The following is an 11,250-nucleotide window of genomic DNA, read 5'->3' as shown; positions in this document are numbered from 1 at the left end:
CATTTTTAAAGGCCTTTGCAATCCACTTAAAAAGAGCATACGCCTTCTTAGCAAAGGTAGAGAAAGAGAAAAGAATATCTATGTAAGATTAAAAGATTAGCTTGTCATTTTGAGAAATGTGCCCTTTCTTTTTTTTTTTTTTTGTCAAGAGCTACATCAGACGTTTCAAATAACTTTTATGTCTGTCTGTTAAATTCAAAGAGAGATCCAGCTACTAAGTTTGGCATATTAAAAAAATGAAACAGCTACACAATCACAGCTGAATGTATCCCAATGTCTTGTTCTTGTCTTGACATATTAAAGCAAAAATTTTCTTCATGTCGAGCCTAATCCATGTCATAATATAATCTTTGGTACTGGGAAACTAGAACATGTAACCTTCTATCCATGCTGTATTAATATAAGGAATAGTGAGTATACTTAGTATCATTAAAGAATTGTGAGCATCTAAAAAGTCTTTGTGTCTATGGGACAAGGTTAAAAAACAATGATAATATGGTAATCACAGCATTGTTTTAGGAATTTATAACACCATTCTCTTGTTGCTGCTTCTAAAAAACCAAGTTAGAAATCTACGGTGCGAAGGACAAAAAATCACATGTATACATGATGCAGAAAATCTAACACCCTCTGTCAGCTGGAGGTGGAAACTCTTCCTTCAATCTGACAAATGAAACTTTAACTTTTGATAAACAAGTGATGATATTTTTTATCAGCACACAGTTCTAAAGCTTTTTTCCATCAAATTCATCACAACCTGGTTTCATACTTCAGAGCTTTAATGAAGACTTGCAGAAGGTTAGTGATATTTCAGAATAATCTTACCTGTTCTGTATGTTGATTGTGTGTTTCTCATCTCCTTATGACAATATACGTAGCATGGTGGTGATGTTATACTTAAAAACCTTTGCATTGAACAGAAATTACAGTAAATATAATAAACAAGACATGAGCGACACCTTAATCCGGGACAGTGGCTGAAACTGTTACTCTTTGCTTGGACCACACTGACTATCTCATTAAATTCCTTATCAAATTGAGAAATTATGTCAACAATAAAAAGTCAGACAAGTGACAAAATTTATGGCCCCATAAACCAATAGTATACCATGACGATACCTTGTGTTGAAGACAAATAAAAAATTACATTAACATATGGTAATTATTTTCTGTGAACATAGAGATCAGACAGAGATAAAGGTCAGCCTGGTTATGGCGGGTTTGTTTTTAAAAAATCCCTTCAGTATGTGTGGTTTATTAATCATTATCACCTAAACTGGCTTCTGTTCTCATGGTCCACATTTTTACAATAGATCAGTGTTTTTATAGTTTTATAAAGCATTTGCTGCTGCTCACAAATTGGCTTTTTTGGAGGCGTCAATTTTTTTCTGAGCTGGTGCAACTGGATCACTCACTATTTCATAATGATGTTCTTGGCAACTCAGAATTCTGAGACAACTGAAATGCACCATCGCAACTAATTTAGCCTAACTCAGCTAAGCTAAGTTATTTTGCCCATTTCTCTCAGTAAGGTAACACAAAAGCCACAAGTGATGAAGGAATGAAGACACAAATGCAGCACATTTAACATATTAACTTAGCCAAGTCGTTAGCTAAGCTAACTTGTGAAGATTTGTTTTCATATTGTTCATACTATCTGTGTGTGCCTCAAATATGACTATTAGCATGTTAACCAGCTAGAAGAAGTCCTAAAAAGGAATAGGCATATTGATACTCTGGAGTCGATGGTCTGATGTCAGCCTGTCAAAATGTTGAATAAATATGGAGATACGACTCTGCTGATTCAAAACATGCCATTTGTTTGAGACAGTACAATTGTGTGTGAAGCCCAGCAACAGTATTCTTACTCTGTCACATGATTATAGCAGCCTATCAGATGTCGTGATGCTGCGACTGTTAGCAATGATGATTTTGCTTATTTTGCTGGTTTAAAGCAGGTTATTGCACATTATGTTTTATTTGTCCTATTACTATGACATATTCTATTTTTATTTTCACATTTTAAATAAATGTGAATAACCTTTAATGATCTATTAAAATTATTTAGCAATTTTAAAAATATTTATTTTTATCTTATTTTAATTTACCCATTAATAGCCTATAATTTATTATTGTTTTGAAAGCGTTTCTTTCAGGTATTTATGTTCTTGAGTTTTACTCATATTTCATACTGCCTTAGCAATACATATATTAATTCACACTGTACAATCGTAATATTATTTAAAGGAGCTAAAGTATTTCTAACGGCATCAATATTGGTATTGATATCGATAAAAAAGCCAGACTATTATCATTTTGCTTGCTATGATGCTGGACAGGACAGGTTAAAAAAAAGATATCTATAAAAAAGCACTATAAACTAATGGTAACGACAGGAAAGATTTTTGTATCACCCACCCCTAGTCCGGAAGTCCATGTAACTGATATTCATCACCTAAACTGGGCTAGTACTTTCTGCCTCACTGATTTATTTGTTTTGCTAATAATATTATCTAAGCTTGGCTAATCTCTGCCCTTGACTTCATGATTAGCATGCAGACATAAGTATTGATCTTCTCATCCATCTAACAGAATATATGCAATTTGTTAACCAGAATATCTTACTATTATTTATTAGTCAACTTTCTTCAGGTAAAATAATAAGCAAAATTGGGAAGGAAGGAGCAATAAATTTATACTTTAAATAGAAAAAACCTTGTTAAACACATACATAATGTACAAAGTATATTGGATACAAGTCTGGCTTTCACTCAACAGCCAAATCTCCTGAGTAAACAGATGCTGCAGCGGTCATAGAGGGTATGCAGTGGTTATGTCACACAAGTAACTACACCATGTGTTCAGGGTCATATAGCAGAGACAAGCACTGCAGTAAAACTGACTGCTTTGAATACACTTTTAATCCATAACTTTAGCTTTGGAGAAAAGTAATCTGCATTGACTGTGATCAATTTTCCGTTAATTCACATCTAATGAATTTTCTAACCTGCCCTTAGCGATGTACTGGAGCACCTGGATGGAGCTGTGACTTGTGAATTTCTGTCTGCATATTGAAATAACATCAGGAAGGGAAGCAGTGCCTAATATGACGTAGATGATTTGGACAGACTTGAAAGCGTTACAGATGCAGAATCATTATGTGTCATTCTGTCTTTATTGTTTTGTACATCCAAGTCACACCAGACAATAAGCATCAAGCTTCTTGTCATCCAAGATAAGCAACATTGTTTTCATCATTAAACTTCATCAGACTCCTTTGACAATCTACACAGTCATTATCTGCCAGTACTGTTTACCCCATTCATTACAAAACTAGCATCAGCCTCTTATTTGACACAACGCCATTAGCTTGCATGTGCACACAAGCCCAAATGTGTGAACACCTGCGGTCGTCCACTCTCTGGAGCCTCACTCTAATTTATGTTTTCGGTTCCGCAGGATGCCCAGGATGAGTGGGAGTGAGCCTGTGTGTGTTTGTGTGAGTGTTGGGGTTGTTAGTTTGATACACAGCGGCTGCAAATCCAGCCTCATAAACCAGCCTTGAATTCTCAGACCTGCGCCACATTCATCGCAATCTAACCTTGTCACACCCCGTATGCTGGAGGCAAACTTTGACCAACAACCCCTCATTAACATTCGGAGAGATAACATCTGTTGTTGCAGAGCCCAGAAGTGATCTGATACGCTGGATCAGTACTGGTCTTTCATCAAGATCACACTCGTGCAATTATGTGTTATCTGCCAATTTAATGCACATCTTACGGCCTGAAACCAGTATAATGACCAGGAAAATGGCAGCATACATTCTCCAGTCACAGTCCTTCTTTAATGATTTATAGTTTTATATGTAAATATCATAAAATGAAGCTCTGAGGGCTCAAGAAGCAACGCTGAATTCCATCCTAGGTGAAGTCGATTAGTAGCCCTGGAGCTCAAAACCTTCAATGCATCTTGTGTGATCCTGCCTGAAATGTAGTTTTTTGGTACTGCAGATACATGTTGGTTCTTAATAGTACCATACTAAACTAATCTGGTACACAACAAACTGAAGTCCAGGTGCTGTGACAGCTGGTGGATTCAGTGCTGCTTGTTTTTTTTTTCCAATTTCTGTCAGTAAGATAACACCACGTGTGATGACTGATGGAATGAGGATACATAAGGAACTTTTAAGATAAACTCAAATGAGCTGATTTACTGGTAAAACAGGGAGAAACTAACAGATAATCAGTGAGGAAGACGTGACATACAAATGCTTGGTAAAGGCAGAATGAATGAATATGGGCAGGGCAAAAACCCAGACAAAAGCACACACTTTATGAAAACAGCGAAAACGAAAAAAATGCAACAAGTTAGTCATGAAGAACATCTACAATCTGACAAAGACAACAAGAAACTGGCTAATATACACTGATCAATCATGACATTATGACCACTGACAGGTGAAGTAAAAATCTGATTGTCAAGTGGATGGGATATATGAGGCATCAAAGGGATATCTTGTCTTTAGTGCTGATGTTTTACAGGAAAAATGAGCAACGTAAACATTTAAGCAAGCTTAACTAGGGCCAGATTGTGATGGCTAAACACCTGGGTCAGAGCATTTCCATAACTGCATGTCCTGTAGGGTTGTCCCAGTCTGCAGTGGTCTGTATCTATCTAAAATGGTCCAAGGAGTGAGCTGTGACAGGGTGTCAAGGCTTATTGATGCAAAGTGGGGGTGAAAGCAGGTCTGTGTTCAAATTGCTGAGAAAGTTAATGCTGGTGCTGATAGAAATGAGTCAGAATACACAGTGCAGTGCAGTTTGCTGTATACGGGGCTGCATAATCGCTGACCAGTCAGAGTCTGTCCACTGCTGAAAGCATCAACCATTAGGTCTAAAAGGTCTAACTATTTGCTTTATCACTTTTGTTATAGAGATGTAGAGCTCTGACAGCTCTGTACAACCCACTTATGGCTGCATGGCACTAGCTCCAAACATCTTTGGGTCCCGTAGACTCCCATTAACCCCTTAACACAAAATCTTTTTTTTACAATTATATAAAAACAAAATAAATGCAGTAAAATATAAGGGGAAAAAATACAACTAAATACTGAATAAATGACCAATGAATAGATTAAAAATAAAAAAATAAAATAATACAAAAATAATACATAAAAATAGTAAGTAAAAATAAAAAATAAATTGATCAGTATGTAGCAGGCACCAAGGGGTTAGAAAAATACACCATTATCATGAACGTTAGTCACATTTTTAAATTTTACCCCTCTGTATGTGTGTGTCTCACCTAGATGATGATGGTCAGTTTGATCCCCGTCCTCTGTGTGGATGACATCATCTTAGCTTTCATTGCTACGGCTAACAACCTGTGAGCTATTTTTGACCAGGATCTGTCCTTTGACAAATGCAAATCAGGGGCCGTATTCCTAAAGATTCTCAGCGTAGAGTTGCTCCCAGAGGCCAAATTCTAAGAATCAATAATAAAAAATCTTAGCTCTTAAGAGAGCTCCTAATGTGAGATTTGTTAAGAGCAGGGAGGCTTAAGGTTTCCTATATATATATATATATATATATATATATATATATATATATATATATATATATATATATATATATGGTTCCCTGAGCTGAGGAGAAAATGGCATACAGAAGAAAAGGGGGAGATATTTTTCAAATATAGGAAGACAGTGAATTAATTAAACGCTACCAATTGAACCAGGAACAAACACTGTTCCTCTGTCCAGTTGGGTTTCCTTCTTCTTTTCTTCTCTACTGCTATTCACTGGTTTGTGGTAGATTTGAAAACCAACCAACACTGCTTCTTATTTTTAGGAATAAAGGCCCAGGTTTCTAGGACTATCTCTTTTTTCTTGTTTGTTTGTTTTTTTCCATGATATTGCCAAACAATATGACCAAAATATATTGTGTATTTTCTGATCAGAATTAGAAGGCAACATCATATTTCTCTAGTTTTATCTTCTGTTGTCTGGCTCCTTGTTAAATCCAAGAAAGAATTTAAAATTCATCACCAGACATATAAAGTTCTTCGTGACCAAGCTCCAGTGTATCCTAAATTTCTTGTCTTTTCATATTTCCCCAACAGATTACTTCACTCTCAGACTGCAGGTTTACTTGTGGTTCCTAGAGTTTCTAAAAGTAGCATGGGAGGCAGAACCTTTCTCTGTGGAACCAGTTTCTAGTTTGGGTTCGGGAAGCAAACACCCTCTCTACTTTTAAAATCAGGCTTTAAACCTTTTTTTGTTTTTGTAAAGCTTAAAGTTAGGGCTGGCTTGGGTAAGCCTTAGTCAACTCTAGCTGGGTTAGGCTGCTTGGGGGATGTTCAATACACTTTGCGCTTCCCTACATTTTTCTCTCTTTACTGTTTATTTTCCATGTATAAATACGTGACACTATAGTTGTTCATTTGTGCCTCTTTTTTGTCCTCAGCTGGTATCCCTGGCTCAGAGCTGTGGTGCTTGTTAACCCCCGTATCCTGTCCTCTCTACTCCAGTTGAGGCAGAGGGCTCCACTTCCTGTGTCTGGCTGTGCTGCAGGTTTTCCTTCTTGTTAAAACAGAGTTTTTTTCTTCACTGCTGCCTGCCACCCCATGAAAACTTGGACTAGAGGACTGAATCGAAGAAAAGATTCAATACAATCCACTGGTTTCCTTAGCTATAGAATTACGGTTATGAATTGGCTTATATACTCTACCAATAATTGTAACTGGATTATAATTGAAGTGAATTAGGTACATTAAGATGACTTTGTTGTGAACTGATGCTACAGAAACAAAGGTAATTTTATTTGAATTGAATAGCTGGATTTACCCATTTAATAAGTAGGCTGGTAGTATTTTTTTAAATAATTATACCTTGTTTAAATAACTAAACAGATAGTACATCTGAGAGAAGCTGGTGGAAGAAAGTCATAGGATTGGCACATGGAGATGTGGTGGAAGGCATTATATTCAAGTCTCTAGGAGGTTGAAATTAATCTAAAGTACTTAATGTGTGACCAACACTCCAAAACCCAAACATTTCAATGTACAGAAGCCCAGAATTTGTTCTAGACATTTAGAAAATGAAATTTTCAGTACATTCTTCATTATTATGCTATTCTAGAGGTTTTAATCAGGTCTCGTAAATGAATAAATACTTAAATGGTTCTCATGCAAACTGAAGAAAGTACAAACAATTAATGAAGATTTTCAGATTTATATTTCATGTGATATGTAGGAAAACTGGAGAACAAACCAGGTGATTAAAAATTAAAAAAGGACCACATGTTATTAGCCAGCATAGACATGAATCATAAATCCTCATGTCTGCATCCTAAAGTACGTACAAATAATCAAAATCTAAAGAACAGCCAATACATTACTCTCCATGTGATGTGGTTTTATAAAATCATATTCAGTGTGTAGTTATGTAAAAAAAAAAAAAAAAAAAATGTGTTCTTATATTAATGTCAACACACGCACAGACACACACACACACACACACACACACACACACACACACACACACACACACACACACACACACACGTTTCCTCATTCAAAGTGCTGCAAAAAAGAAGACACATCAGTGGTGCATTGAAAATATTATTTTTTTTTCCAGTGTTAATACATAATTAGACATTTATATTTTCATAGAAACATTATATATATATATATTTATATATGTATACCATGGGTGTGAACAATAGCAGAGTCATGCTAGCCCTCATGAACAGGTTTTATCCCATGAACATCAACATGGTTCAACACAGACGTTGTGATTGTACATAAAACGTTGACTCTGTTATTCTGCTGTAATCATGCTTCTTGGTTATTTGCTTCGACATAAAGTACAAATATATGCCATAAATAAATGGCCCCTTTCTTTACTATTCTATGCAGGGCCTTAGAGGGGGAATAGTCATAGTTCTCAATATTTGCTCAGCCATTCATCTACAGTACCAGTGGGAGTTCAGCCATGTTGTAGGCCTCAGTTGGTACACGGACAACATGACAGCTGGAGTTTAGTTTGTGGTTGGGATTATAGGGAAGCCTGTGATGTTTTATTTATCACTGCACTACTGGGACATACTTTAATATGACTTAAATCACGTAGCTGTAATAGCACTGAGGGCTTTAAACATTCATACAAACATCTTACTTAGGAGATATGTGTTAGTGAGTATGCACTTGATTAAGTCTCCTGAAGCAGAGCGTTAATGGACACAAAGCAGAGCATTGACTGAAGAATGATAAGATACAATCGGACCATCAGTATACTGTAACTTGTCGGATCCTCATATTGGAATGGCTTCTGTAAGTATTTTCTTCACCACATGTTCATGCTACACGAACACGTTAACTTTCAGACATCACAGTGTGACTGGACTGAACTTAAAGCTTTGGCACTGCAAACCTCCCTCAGGGTGCAATGATCTTCTCTGTCACTCTGTGTCTGTCACTCACAACGTTTTTCCCTCCAATTCCCTGATGTCTTCCCCTCGGTGTGTCCGTCTCTCTCTCTCTCTAGCTCTCTGTCTTTATGTCTCTCTCCCAGTCCCGGGCTCCATATTTGCACATGCTTCACTGGATGTTCACCTTGAGCAGCTGTTCGGTCACCTCCTGCAGCTTCAGATAGACAGAGACTGAGCTGTCTGGGCCAAACCTGCCTTCTGCTGCTCCCCCCGACTGTGGCACTTTGGACTGCTGCCAGATGGAGAATGGACTTGGTGGATGAGTGAGTGTTCAAGTGTGTGCATGGACTGGATGAATATAGGAAAATTACCACTTCAAGAGCTCAATACGCCCATTTGTGCTTTTATCAGCTACATCTGGTCGTCAGTGGGATGTAAAAAGTTCATTGGCTGTCTGTGTGTCAACAACAACAGCACCACTAGTGCTGGCCTCCTTTGAAAAATCACAAAACAAAGACAATGGAGAGGCTACATGGGACGTCACAGTTAAAATCCATCATCTACAGAAAAGTTAGCCTAAACATCTTAGCCCTGAAAATTGAAAAGCCACTTTTTTTTTTTTTTTTTTTTTTTTGTAAATTTAACCAATTAATTTCCTCTTGTCTTAATTAATCATCATACGACATAACTCATTTACAAGAACTGGATTCTGTTTCTAGGTCTGAAGAAGAAAAGTATGCACGAGTCTGCATAGTGACCAGTCAGACAGATCAATGGATCCCTTGTTCCTGTCCAGATTCATGCTTGTCTAAATTTGCTACACCGCTAGCTCACACACAACATGTTAGGATATTAAACTTCTTTACACATTCTGAAAGTTATTTTAGCATTCATAAGGAGCAATTAACTTGTTTTTTTGCTCTCATTAAGGGTGCTAATATATAAGAAACCATGAGTAAAGTTAGCTACCTAAGCTAGTCACATATGAAGTCTGACACTTAGCTAGCTTAGCTTTACATAAACTTACATAAGACTGCTGGTGGTGGCAAAACACTTTAATAATGTGTGGATTTTTCTATGGAAATGCATAAGTAAAAAATACTTTAAAATACTGCAATAAATAACCTAGAAGTAAATGTAAATTTGAATTCATTGTGTTGATGGTAATGTCTGCATAACAGAAGCCCACTTCGCCTCATCATCATGAAGAGATGGTTAAAAACAGGACAGTGAACAGATAACAAAGGGATGGGTGATCTTAAAATAGCTGCACATTTGTTTATTGGAATATTACCCCTGTTTTTATCTGCTCCACCTGTGCAGACAGAGCAACAACAATAACTCAAACTCTTTACAGCTTTTTACAGGCTGCCTCAGACTCTACCAGCTCCCTTTGGAAAAGCTTGACATTCACCTCCCCAGAGTCTGCTTTGTCTGACATGTTTGCTCTTTAAGTCAGCTGTTTTACAGTGTTGGCAGCTCTGTCCCGCTTTGGCTATTACCTGAATTAATGTATGTCTCAAGAGAAATTACAGTCTGCTCTTTTAGTTTCTCGGCTCTGTTTGTGTACTGGTGGAAAATACCAAAACAAATTGATAAACATACTGTTTTAACCATTTATTTCTCCTCTTTTCTAAAATTAGCCCTTTAAGCTTTAAGTATAAGTTGACTACAACTACTACACGTATGAGCTTATTCACAGAGTAAAAGGTGCCTTACTGATTTTATCTCTCTTTTTTCTCTGAGTTCCCTCTTTTCTTTGATTCTTTCATTCACCTCCAGCCTCTGATCTATTTTTCCTTACTTGTTTACCAGGTAAATTGTTCATTCCAGCCAGTCTGAGACAAAGAGGTGATGAATGAGCAGAGAAGCAAGGGATAGGCAGTGTGCCGGGGCTGAGAAAGAGAGCGAAGAGCTGATGCGGAGCGGGAGAAGGTGGCTAGCGGGAGTCTGAGAGTGGGTATAATGAGAATCAGGGGAGATGGGTGGGTGTTGGGAGGTGCAGACAGGATTACTGGAGAGAAACGAGAAAGGAGAGATGAGGGAGAGCATTGCTACAGAGTGATAGAATGTAAAGGTAAAGTCATAAAAAGGGGAACGAAGGAGGCTGAAGATAGTTGGCGATAGAATAGAAAAGAGGAAGGCTGATAAAGGAGGAATAGGGTTAAAAAAAAGTGGCACGGGGAGGTGTGTTTGCAAACTCTAGTGGTGAAATGGTACAGGTCAGTATTTTAAAAAGACGAGGCCTTAAATCCAGCCTGAGCATGCGTATGAGCGCCTGCACTGATGATTAGCAGTCGTCTCAACCAAACGAGGCATTTACTCATTATCTTTAACAAGGGAGCAACTCTGCTAAGTTCAGCCTCGCAGCATTTTTCTCTGACTTTTTGAGTGAACTCAACTGGTTGTTGGGTGTAGATAACACTACTTAATTGAACAGGAAGCCCAAAAGGTGATAATAAAGCCTTATCTTTAGCTAAGTAATTCCAATGAAGTCCTTTGCTCCTTTACATACAACCCAGACGAAGTGCTAACTGAATAAGTGGGAAGGTTATATTAACTTAAGGTTTTCCAAGAGTGAAAACTGTGAAAGCAGTATAGATTTTCCCAATTTTTGGATAATTCATTAATTTTCCCTTTTGAGGATAGGGGTTGTTTTTCTGTATTATGTTTTGACTAACATATTCAAAAGACAAAAACTATAAACTAACAATCATCTCTAGTCTCTCTGTGGTATCGATCCTACCCTTACGACGCAAAGCTTTAAAATAGGCACAGAAATGTCTAGTTTCAGCTTTTACAAATGCTTTGCTTTCCA

The sequence above is a fragment of the Melanotaenia boesemani genome, chromosome 17, assembly GCF_017639745.1.
Source record: "Melanotaenia boesemani isolate fMelBoe1 chromosome 17, fMelBoe1.pri, whole genome shotgun sequence".
Taxonomy (NCBI): Eukaryota; Metazoa; Chordata; class Actinopteri; order Atheriniformes; family Melanotaeniidae; genus Melanotaenia; species Melanotaenia boesemani.
This window is presented reverse-complemented; position numbering follows the sequence as displayed.